Source organism: Bombus affinis, chromosome 1, assembly GCF_024516045.1.
Source record: "Bombus affinis isolate iyBomAffi1 chromosome 1, iyBomAffi1.2, whole genome shotgun sequence".
Taxonomy (NCBI): domain Eukaryota; kingdom Metazoa; phylum Arthropoda; class Insecta; order Hymenoptera; family Apidae; genus Bombus; species Bombus affinis.
Window position 1 is genome coordinate 20,014,749 of NC_066344.1, and position 13,001 is coordinate 20,027,749.

A 13,001-nucleotide genomic window follows, 5' to 3' on the forward strand; every position below is an offset into this window, starting at 1 on the left:
CGTTTACCCGTCAATTTGACGGGTCCCGTAGTGATAGGTATACTACATACAGATTTCAAATATTAGGAACCCTAGGAAAAAATAATTTTGTGTATAAATTCTTTAGATGAAATGATTAATTTACGATGCAAAATGGTTAAAATTGGTGCTATGGTTTTTGAGATATTTCATTTCAAAGTTCAAAATCCGTCAAATTGACGGGTCCCTTAAACCTAGTGTTAATATTAGTACTACTTGGATATAAAAACGTTACATAGAATTGTTGCGACTATTATTGATTGTGAAACATTCTCGTTCCTCCTTCACGATAATCTTTTAATAAGTTTTAATTTTTAGAGCTATCTTTTTATTTAAAATTATAGATATTCATATTTTGGCCATGGGTATAAATATATAATAGGGTATGGGTATAAATATTTGTCTGTTAAAAATGTTTGCAAGTAAAGGAATTCAATTTTCAAGCCTCTAAAATCCTCCGATGGATTGTGGTAATAAAATAAAAAATTTAAACTCTTCCTAGAGACAAATAACTGGTCTTTATTTAAGGGATAAAACATAATGAATATAATAATTATTATTCTTTTCAAAACTGCTTTTCTGTAAACGATTATTTCTTAACATAGCTATCACCTACAATTTTATGCTACTATCGTACCCCATAGTTTTACAATATTATTTCAATATCTAATGTAATATCTTCATTGCAATCAGATGAAATGAAAATACACACCATAAGCATACTTTTATCTCTGATATATAATAAATGCGAGTTGAAGTTCTCGCACAATTAAAAAGGAATCAAATGCTCGATAAACATGGTCGAACATAAATGTTAAATACTCATTTTACACGAAAGCAATTCAATATCTTCGTCGTTAAAAATGAATTGTAACATTTCAACCAATTCAGTCGAAAAATGCATTACACATGTGTCGGAGGCAGAGACACAAATTATCCCGTGACGTGCTTCTTATAGGCGATGAACAGGAGGAAGGAGCTGCAGGTGACCAGAACCGTTCAGCACGAACTGTAGGAACGTGTTACAGCAGATGTAAATATATGTATATGTATACTATGCACGCTCCTACGTGGCTTGAGTTATCAGGTGTATCCCTTGGCCAACGGACCAAAAACACCTGCTGCCAGATACACGTTGAAATAGAGTCAACGTACGGTGCTCGACCACGCGAAACCACTTTCAACGTTGCATTCTTGACAGCTTATGCACGTGTTCTTTTTCGTATTGTTCGGCGTTTTTCATTACCACTTTGACGATTCGCTTTCTGAATATTATCGTCGTCTATAGAAAATTTATGGTTTGAAAGAGAGTTCTTTTAAAGCGGCGTAATGTGTGTTTCCAAATATTCAACTGAATAGAAGGTCTATGCTTTGTAGGTGATGCAATTTTCCATATTATACATGTATTTCGTTTGCTATACCTATATGTATTTTATGTATTTATCTGTTTTTTTACATTCAAAGAATAAAATCTGTTACATTTATTTCACAACAGTTCATTAAATTATTTGTCTGCGTGAACATTTAAATCGTTAAATATTTACAAGTAATCACTAAAATCATAATTTATAATACTTATAAATTCAGATAAAATAACATAACCAGAAATATAATATTTCTGACGTAGAAATAGTAATATATACAACCAAAAAGGAGAACATTCTGTTTGGAAAGAAAATAAAACGTGTGGTATGAAATTTCTTTGTCCGAGACGGTATTTATTGGAAATAGGGTCGACCTCACCGATTTTAATGATCTTGAAACATGTTGTTAAGCTGAAAGTTCTAAATAACTTTTTCCTATACTTATAACCTATACCTATAATTGTAAAGTAATCTATGTTTAATACTACTTATATGTATTGTTTAACAATTTGTTTTATAAATTTTTGTTCTATAAATAATTTTTCAATAACGGTAGGTAAATTTGTTATATTTTTTTGAACAATTAAAGATCAGAGTAAAATTCAACATTCCATATATCAATTGATTCATCGAAAATCTTTTAGCGTCAGACGCTTAATGACAGCCGGATACTACTCTGGCCCAATTTAAAATTCTTTAATTTTTCTCTTTTATTTATACAATATTAAAAATGGTTGTTTCTTTCATCAATAGATTAAGTTTAGGTTGGACTATATAAAAATGCTGCAGTGTAATCGTCACTTAAATTTAATTGAATTTTTCTGCAAATATTTGGAAACTATAGGCGAGCGGCTTGTAATAGGCGAGTTGTGTGTATAGAAAGAAGTTGTTCAGGATATTGATTTTCGTCTCTTCAATGCCCAATAATTACCCTCCAAACTTTTTTTCGAGGAAAATACTTTCGTTTAGGAAAAAATCAATTTTGAAAAATGATCGCCTATGTAAATGACCGATTACAGTTCGGCTGTACGCGTCATTCCGTTATCAATTATTCCTGTCCAATTATTAATTAATATTGAACTTCATTGGGACGTGGAAACTCAGGAATCAATATAAATCAATAATAAAACCATTTATCACATTTATATAGTTTACTGACTGCGATCTAATAACACATCTGCATCCTACGGAAGACAAGGCAGAGGTAGGAAGCGGAAGTCTAACAAACGCGTGAACAGCGTCCATTAAGGCCCTCTACGCAATGTCCGATCGATAATGTAATCGTTGCCAACTTTTGGAATTTACATATCTCTACAACAATTTTCCAAGTATGTTTCTGCTTGTTTTAGTCAAAGTAACAGAAATATAACCGCACCACTAATATAGTCCACATTTTTTAAATAAAAAATGTATGTATATATGTTATCGCAAATAGATCATATGGTCTTATAAAAGATATCAACGCAAACTACTTTATCATGTGCAATTTACATCAAGATAGTATCCAACCATTGATTAAATATATTATAATAGCTGTATGTATTTATCTATCGAGCTAATCCCTTTCTTGAAAAGATAAAAATATATGTAATACTTATGTTACCATAGCTATTTGGTATTGAAAATAACATTAATTAATAGAGTCAAATCTTTATTAGTTGAAATCTGTAAGGATCTAATTGTAAAGGAAATTTAATTTAACTGACGACATATATATATCTATGACTTTAACTCTCCACGAGTAAAATGGTAGTACATTTGTAAGTAAAATATAATAAATAATACCTAATGTAAAGTCAACAAAAATATTTTTGCTCATGTATTCATTAGTCTGTAAAATTTTATACATATACATCTTTATTTATATATGCTTTTTTATATACGCCAAATTTGTTAACATTGAAACTGAAGTATCTTTTAAAATAATTACTTTTAAACATTAAATGCTTCAGTATTTATTTATAAAGAATATAAAAATGCATTTATTGAAATACATACAGAAGAATATAAAAGAAAGATCCATTTAAAAAATTTCCAGACATATTGCCAAGATTATCTTGAGAATTCGAAGAAAGCAATCATAGAAGAAGAAATATGTCATATTTGCAGAAATAAGTAAAAGTCCAAGAAATCCGAGATATATAAAATACCCTGTGTTTATTCATTACTTCGTCATATTACATATTATTGACACACGATTTCATATATTTCGAAGAATTTTAATCTTGCAAAATTGTTGTGACAACCATAAGGCCTGCCTAACTGTTCTTCAAAGTACGTCGATAGATAGAACACGGGTTCCTCCATCGAAATTTTCCCTCGAATAATCGAGCGTGTCTGGCCATTTAGTGTTTGTTCGATCGGACAGTCAGCCGAGTTCCTGCCACATGTACTCGAGCAAACTTGCGCCGTGATATACCGAGGGTGGTGAGCAAAGGGTATTTGGCAAGGTCGAAAGGAGGAGTAAGAGACATCAAAGGAGGGGTAAGTTTGATCACGCGATGACGACGGCAGCTATCATGACAACGACCAAGATCCAAGGTTATTGACATCTCCTCTGTCTGTAGATTCTTATACATGTATGTACAGTATACAGTCGATTACCTCTATTTTGTTCTTCGTTTTCCGTCCATCGACGTCTCAATTTTTACGGAAGTTTGACCGCAGGAAGCCATTGCCCGAAAATATAGTAGTTCTCGTATAAACCGTTGGAGATTGCGAAACGAGTCAATACTTCGCGTTGAAACAGTTATACAGAGTAGAGAGAAGCCTTTCCTTCACGAACACAACGCTTGCTTCACTTCGCTGCATTTTTTTGCCACTAATTGGCAATTTATTTATCAGCACTGTGATCATAGCAACGTAGGTTCCCAACTGGCAGATGAATAACCACCGCTCGGACATGGATTTTCCATTTATTTTTTAATGATAGTGGTACATACTATTTCGTTGGTTTTTATTCTTTTCCTCTACTTGAAGACTACAACGGAACATTAAGATAAATTACATTTTCACTTTTTACAGAAAAATGATTTAAAAAGCATATTACACTGTATCCAAGATTGATCCTTTATTTGGTTTTAAGATTAAGGGGATTTAGGATTACAAGTTCTCTAAATATTTCGAAGATACCGGACACAATATGACGTTATATAATAACGTTGAAATTACACTTTACGAGTTTCATCATTTATTAGGTCATCCCATAAGTTCGTGCCGTTTTTCGAGCGGTTATATATGTCAAGATTGTTTACATACCTTTCAGTTTTATGAAAAAATGTAATCCCCCTCTCGTTGTACAAATTCTTCCCATTTTTCTGGTAGGGCCATTATTCCGTCTCGATAAAAGTTCTCTTGTTTTTCTTTAAAATAATTTTCTAAGCTATTTTTGAGAATATCAATATTTTCAAATTTTTTACCTACTAAAAAGTGTTGTAATGCTCTGAGCAGGTGACAATCAGATGGGGCAATGTCTGGGGAATATGGGGGATGTAGTAAAATTTCCCAATTAAATTCAGACAATTTTTTGGTCTAGCGATGTCGTGATGCAAGATAACGTTGTTCCTATTCACTAAACCTGGTCGTTTAAACACCTATGGATCGTTGTCATAGGTATTTTCAGAACATTTGACATCTCTTGAACTGTCAAACTTCGTGATTTTTCGACAAGATCCCGAATTTTATCTTCGTCTGTCTGAGGAGGACGCCCGGAGCGTTCCTCGTCTTCTAAACAGAAATTTCCAGCTCTGAAACGTTGGAACCACTTCCTACTGGTGCGAGATGAAAGCGCATTTTCTCCGTAAACAGCACATATGTTTTTCGTGGCAATTGTTACAGAACTTCCTTTCCGAAATTCATATAACATAAGATGTCGAAAATGGATACGCATTTTGACTCATGATTTTTTACTGTTAGAAGTCACTGTGTTCACTATATTACGATCTTATACCCACGAAAATCTGCTCTAGCCTATTCTCGATCAGCTAAGCTCAAGTGCATTGGTCCCTTATCGCCGTATGTTTATAAATCGACACATGAAATGTATACATAAAAGTCGGCACGAACTTATGGGATGATCTAATATAAGAAAGTAATTTTAAAAAGAGATTGAATTAGAATATGAAAGTTACAAAATATTGATACACATGTGTATTTCATCTAATTATTAATATCGAACTACTGGAAACATTGTTTCAAGATGTAGTATTAATCTATAATTTGTTCATATTATTTATCGCACACCGTATGTGTACAAATCGTATCCGTATAACGAAAAACCTATCGTATAAGACTTAAACGTAATAAAGAAAATTCCTATAATTAAAATAATAAAGTAATAATTAAAATTCCTATCATAGTTGAGGCACTATCCATCATTATTAAATATCTTTTCATATTAAACTACATGAACAATTTTTTATATCCCAGAAAAGTGTCCTAAAAATGTTTCTCTTTTATCGTGTATGTAGTCAAGCTTCCTTCTGATTCCTTTTTTTCCGAGATTCCAATTTATACGAGACTATTCGTCAATTTATGGTCAGGTGAACGATGAAGAAAGGCAGCGTGAGTACGAACAGACTGGCCCAGAAAGTGCTTTCAAATAGTATTTGAATGAACACAAGGTATCACAGAGGAGCACATTGTCCGTGAACGATGAAAGCGGTCGAATATGGACTTCCTCGATTCACGAGGGAATGAGACTTTAATTCATCGTAAATGATGTGTCTTTCAGTTTGACAATACGGTTATAGGGGTCGCTGCAAACACGTCTCACGACCATTTCCACCCCTCCGTGTCCACGCAAACCTCAATAGGGAATGCATAATATGCGTCCAGACATAATTACCGCACGTGCCGACCTACATTCGCTTTGTTCCACTTTCCAAAAGTCAAAGACACGCGTCAGTATTCAATTTGAACGAAGATGCATTCGTGGACGGTTTCGAACGGTCTCGTTTCAATGATTCGTAATTGTATGACGTACCATGGTGTTACGTTATCGTGTCATATCTTCCTGATTACGACCAATAGCTACTTCAACTGTCGGCATTCCTCTTAACCCTTGCTCTTTAATATGATTGTCAGGGTAGTGTTATTGTCGGAAGTTTACTCTGAAATTTCACTCCTCAGTATTTTATGCTCGTGATATGTGTATTTTCAACAGAAAGCGAGATTGCGTTTGTGCTCCGGCTATTTATTGATAGGTACAACTGTCATTTCTTTCGATGAATAGGATGAAAACGTTAGAAGACTACTTGTTAGAATATTTTTTTTTAAATATAAAAATATAATATTATCATACTCTCTGTGCTATACAAGTATATGTATTACATAATATTAACATTATATTACATAAAACCGAGGCAAAATGTTTTTGTATTTGTTTTAAGAATCTTTTCTGTTCATCTAATTAAAATGTCCAAGGAATAATTGAACTGACGTTATGCCGGCTATAAGTATTCGGCCACCGGATGATATGTAATAAAAATTGAATGCTCTTCATTATTTCCATTCTTTAATTATTTATTTTATTGTAAGTCTGTTATTTCATTTGCATCATGCACATAAAATTTGTTAGTTTTTCAATAAACGTAACAAGTACGTGATCCAGTACCTATGACCACCACTTTAATATTATTTTTCCTTTGATTTTTTTGAAATCCTAAGTTTTTAAGTAGCTAAGACAATACTTCAAATAGAATAGAAATACAAGATAACAGGAGTTTACTTTTATTAATTCTTTAGGTAGGAGCATGTGAATAGTGCCGCTTGTATATACGCATAGCTTGGGATAAACGAGTCTAGATCTTAAGTTATAATGTTTTAAAAATATACGAAATTCTCGATTCATGGGAAAATTATGAAACACACAGTGATTTACATTTACACATTTACTATACATTTTTTAATTTAATTAATTTAACAATTTTTAAGCTGAATTACACAACAATTTATTTTTGTTTGTTCGTTACTATATTGAGGTATATGTTAGAATATAGATTTCGCGAGGAAATTGCGAAAATAATAAGAGATACATAATACTACGTAACAATTTGCACATGATTTGTTTTTCTTTCCTCTCCTTTCTTCCAATTTTCGTTTTGGTTTGAAAGTTCGTCGCGTCGTCGCATATACAGTAAGTATACAGTAATATTTAAAAAGTTAATTTTTCTTATATAACATTACCTAAATCGCATTACAGAAGTATGTATTTATTTTTGCTTATAAATTTTGTTTAGAATGTAACATATTGTTAAAAGAAATATAGAAATAAAAACTCTTAAAAATTTATTTTTGAAAATATAGGAATGAAAAGTCTTAAAAGTTGTTAAAAGAAATATAGAAATGGAAAATTGATACACTGACAATGAAAGTAAATGTATACAGAAGAAAAAAAAAGCAATGAAAAATATAAAATTTTAGAGGATTTTGATAGATTGTCGCTAGTATCCTAAGAACGCATAGTGATCAAAGAAATCTCGTATTCTGCAACCTGACACCATCTCACGCATGGCGAATGTCGTTATTCGGAAGTGCAAAAGCAGCATTGCAAGTGTTCCATGCTGTGCGGTCGAAGACATTCCTACGTGACTGAAATTTTGTTCGCCTGCGTTAGCCCCTTCTTTTGTACAGTGTTCCATGTATCCTCGGGGAGTCAGCAACCCTTGTCGCAAAAATCATCGGTCCATAACTCTTCATTTTTTAGAGAACACATGCCGATTTTGACATAGGTATATCTTCTCGGTAGGATTACCACCGATTGTCACTGAATTTTTACCACGGTAACGATCTGTCACATGTTTGTTTTCACAGATTAGTACACCTGGCGTGGTAATTGAAGCAGAAAGAGTATAATGTTCGAACGTGTTGTATCTCTTAATATATTGTGCCACGAAATAGGAGATATATTGAAATATTACTGATAGTTCCATATATCAACAACTTGAATTTATCATATAAGTATAAAATGTATATATATCGTACTTACAGTGAAGCGTGTTTTTTATTCGAAAACCCCGCAAACTAATAAGAAAGACGAGTTCACTAGTTACTCGGAATGTAAATCTCTGGAAAAATAATTTCTTTATTTGGGAATTTTCAATCTTAACATGTTAATTCATCTGCATTTACACTTGTAAGGATTAAAATCGATCTAATAAAGATTGATTAATTTTTATTAACTCTTAATTCTGTGATTATAAAAGTTTTTAATTGAAGGACGACTCGGTTACTAAGTTAAATTGTTAACGAAAGAACAATTATCTACTAATTTTCAGGATTTCATGTAATAGAAGTATACTATACTATTTCGAGAAATACCATTTGCTTTATCTGTAACTTGTAAATATAGTGATGAGTATTAATAAGTTCTCGATAACTTATTGACAATTGTCAGTAACATGAAATAATATGATGTTAGTAACATGAAGATATTCGAGATCGTTATTTCAGAGTTTTTAAATTTTTAGATTTGTTGAAGCTTCTGTTTTCCTTTTGTTGTTTTATTCCATAGGTCTACATTTTATGGTAATATTGTGATGAAAAGGATAGTACACTAGGCACGAAGAGAAATGAAGTGTAGAGGTTAAGAAGTGTGGTTATTAAAACTTGAATCTAAACTCTAATTCATATGCAAAGTAAGTAGTTGTATAGATGTGTTCTTAAATCGGTGTAAGATTATAGGGTCAGACTACAAGTTTCATTGTTTATTCTAAATGTAAATTTATAAAATTTCATATACAAAATGTGTGTATTATTATATATATATACACACACAATATTTAGTATTTATATAAACGATAAAAAAAAGTATATCAGGAAAAATTTGTTTCAATAATAAGGCTGAGGCATATGTGTGTTGGGGCGACGTCTGTTACAGACATAGGGGATACAGTCAGTGGCGGATCTAGAAGTCTTTCTTGGTGAGTGGAGGGGTGAAATGTGTAAAAGTACATAAGTACATTGTCGAACCTTCTTTTACAAGATCTAAAATTTGCTTGTAATTTATACTATAATATCTCCATCTGAAATCATAATTTAAACAATTTAAATTAATATTAACAGTTTACCTAACTAACTTTTTATAATGTAATAATATTGAGATTTCTACATTTTATTATTCTTGGGGGGGGGGGGGCGGTGATAGAGATGATTCCTCCTTGATCCGCCCCTGAGTACAGCGCATAATCGTTGCTTCTTGTCGCATTATAACACTCAATAAAAAAATTATTTAAAAAATGCGAACTAACTTCGGAATACGCTAAAAACTATAAACTAATTTCATTTATACAAATATTATGCAACAAAGAAGTTTTTGCAATAACAATAGTTTACAATAAGCAAATTTGAAAATTTCTGCAAACGAGATCACCGCGTAAACGTCCTCTACAAAATGAAAACCATGTGAACAAAAATATATAAAGGAAGTGTTTTACAATAACAATAGTTTAAAATAAATAAATTCAAAAATTTTTGCAAAATCGGTGGGGGGATATCCTCTACAAAATATATATACGTATACGTAAGCTGTATTCAAATATGTATACAATACAGAACGTGTATCTAGTATAAATACGTCGGGGTAAAAGTAACGCAGGTTGCGACGCAGCGTTGACAATGACGCACGCTGCTTGTGTGCGAACTCCCATATAGAACAATATATTTCTACAACGCAGCTCATGCAACGCTCTTATGACTCGGGTCTATACCTCCGCTACTATTTACTATGATAGTATTTTGTTCACAATGAACATTGCGTCATGCGATGCACTATGTGTCGTAAACCCTTCAAGAGCCTTGTCACAGTTGATATCTAAACTGACGGTTTTTGTGTGTCGATGCCCATATCGTCCACCGGCTGCACATGTAATTTTTATTTCGACCAGAACAGTTCATGTTCACGACCCTCCAAGACCAAATGTAGGTCAACTATACTGAAAACACTATACACTCCATTGTGTCGGAACATTCAAATGGTTGCTTGCAATTCGTAGTCAAATTCTGAATACATTGGTTCTGGGAATGTTTTTTTTTTGTGAGAATTAAAATTGTTTTCGAATGAGATGACTTTCCTCTATTTTGTTTTTTTTTCAAAAGAAAAAGTTCGAATTGGAATTATTATATAATAATAATAATAATAATAATAATAATAATAATAATAATATTTATTAGAATAATAATTATTAGTTGAGCTAGATTTTGTTTGCTATCTCTGCTCTTTGTGTAAAGTACTTCCACTCTTGTTATATAAAATAAATATAAATGTTAAAGACATTTAAAAATTAGATAAATCTGAATATCACTAGGAAATTATTAGAACCTTTACAGATCATTATTTCATTTGAATGAAACAGTACATTCATTATTACAATCAATAGTATATTAAATTAAATTTGCTTCTCATCTATATCCATCGCGTCTGACCATAGTTATTTTCATTTATCTTAGCACTTATATCACTAGTTTTCCTATTATATTTATTGTTGCTTGGTTCCATGAATACTGTAAATGTAAGAAGTAATCTTTTAAATTTTTTACTCAGAGTTTTACATCCAATTACGCCAATCTTTTTCAATGAAATTTAACTGAGAGTTTTATAAAATCAAATAATTTACGAATAATTTATAATTTCTAACCTTTATTGTATATTTTAAATCATCATTATTGAACAGGAATCCAAAATTCTGAATAGCCAACGCTTTTTCCAATAATCTCTGTAGATTGATCACCGCATTTTGGTGTAAACACAACTAATGTTATAATATTCCTAGACGGAGATGTACGTACTTGAGAATATAAAATAGAAAAAAAGGATGAAAATTACATTGAATAAGAAAACGAGATACTAAACTGTTCATTGATTAGTAAACTAGTAATATTTTAACAATTAATTCTTTTTCCTATAATAAATTATTCTACTAATATCCTTTTGATTCTTTTACACAATTTATGTAATAATTTCTTCCGATAGTATTTATTTATGTAAGAATTGTAAATTATGCTATTATCATTGTTAGATACCTGTAGATGTAATGAAATTATATTTTAATTATTTTCTTTGAGAATCAATATATTTACAATGAGAGTTTATTGATTTGAAATTAAAGTTAATATTCCTCGCAATAATTTGAAGTTCCAATATTTAGTATTTCCTAATAATTATTATTTATTTGAAAATTCACGTTATTTAAATTAAAATAACTGATGCCTTTAAATAAGATTGTATCTGTCATTTTCATAAATGTACAATTAACTATATTCTAAATTAATTTTTCTCATTTTTAAAGCAGAATTCTTTTCTTATTTAATGATACATTATAATAGAGAGATTTATATCTGAAAAATGTTTCTCATTTTGGCGCGAGTATTCTAGAAAATTAGAAATTTTAGAATTTTTATTATTAAAAATTATAATTGTTGGAGTAGTTCCTAGTAAATTAAAACGTTTCTTTTACGTCCAGGAGAAATTCCTTAATGAAGTAAATAATCTCGTACACTGCTGGAAAAATTGTTCTAACGAACTGAAGCGTACAATACATTCAATGAGAACAAGTTCTTAATATAATTAAGAAACTCTCTGCTACACCGTGAAAATACTTTAACCATTTCTATACATATATGTATGTTCTATGTATATACCTACTAACATCAACAATCTTCCCTAAGAAAGTTCCTTAACTCTTTTAGCAACCGTGCTGTGTCATAGATCACGTTGTAATCTTTCGCATCCTTTTTAATCAAGTTATATAAAGTGGACATTTAGAATTTGCATAAGCTTTTTCGTAAAAAGAGCTGCTTTATGGGTGATGTTAATTGAATAAATAAAATGGTCGCTAATTCTTTAATTAATACGAAGTACAATATTGTTATAATCAAAAGTTAATAGAGTTGTAAGTGAGTTTTATTTTCTTTCTGAATAATTATCCTTACATTTTGTTAAATATCAGAATCTTTATAATATAATATATCTATATATATATATAATCTTTATCATATAATAAACAGAGAATTCAAGATGCATGTTTGTGATTATTATATAAAAATATAATTTGATTGTTGTATAATTGGTATGTACAATTCGAGTATAATTTAAAAATTTAAATTTAATAAATGAAACAGATCTTCCCTTAGATTACACTTTTCTAGTTAGGTTTATAAAAATATGAATTGTGTGAACATATCCGCGGTAAAAAACGATGCACTTTCAACTTAACAAATATATTTAATTATCACAGATATTTTTATCATTCTTATAAATTGGAATTAGTTATTAAAAACCAACAACGAAAAATCCACAAATCAAAAATCTTAATTGTAGCATGTACGGTTTTTATATTTGTATATTTGTATTTGAAAATATATTTACAAATTCCACAATTTCACATTAAAAATGTATACAAAATGAATAAGACTGTTTAATAGAAGTTTCCATGACAATATATGAAAATACATTTACAAACTATGATATAACAGGCAAAAAATTTATAAAAAATCAATAAACCAGCTTCGTACAACGGAACACAATTCTTTAAAAAACTGTAAAACTTCCAACTGTTGCTACATTATTGGAGAAGGTAGACTTTTCAAAGAAACTTCAAAAGTGCTAGATTAATCCCTTGT

General features: G+C 30.7%; 1 protein-coding gene and 1 long non-coding RNA gene across 3 annotated transcripts in view; one reads left to right on the forward strand and one right to left on the reverse strand.

Moving 5' to 3' along the window:
- Nucleotides 1–13,001, reverse strand: part of LOC126918292 (uncharacterized) — a 263,782-nt gene that overhangs the window by 238,206 nt on the left and 12,575 nt on the right. The window lies entirely within an intron of this gene.
- The window catches only part of LOC126917411 (mucin-4), a 212,139-nt gene that overhangs the window by 37,197 nt on the left and 161,941 nt on the right, over nucleotides 1–13,001 (forward strand). The gene's annotated exons all lie outside the window — the stretch shown is intronic.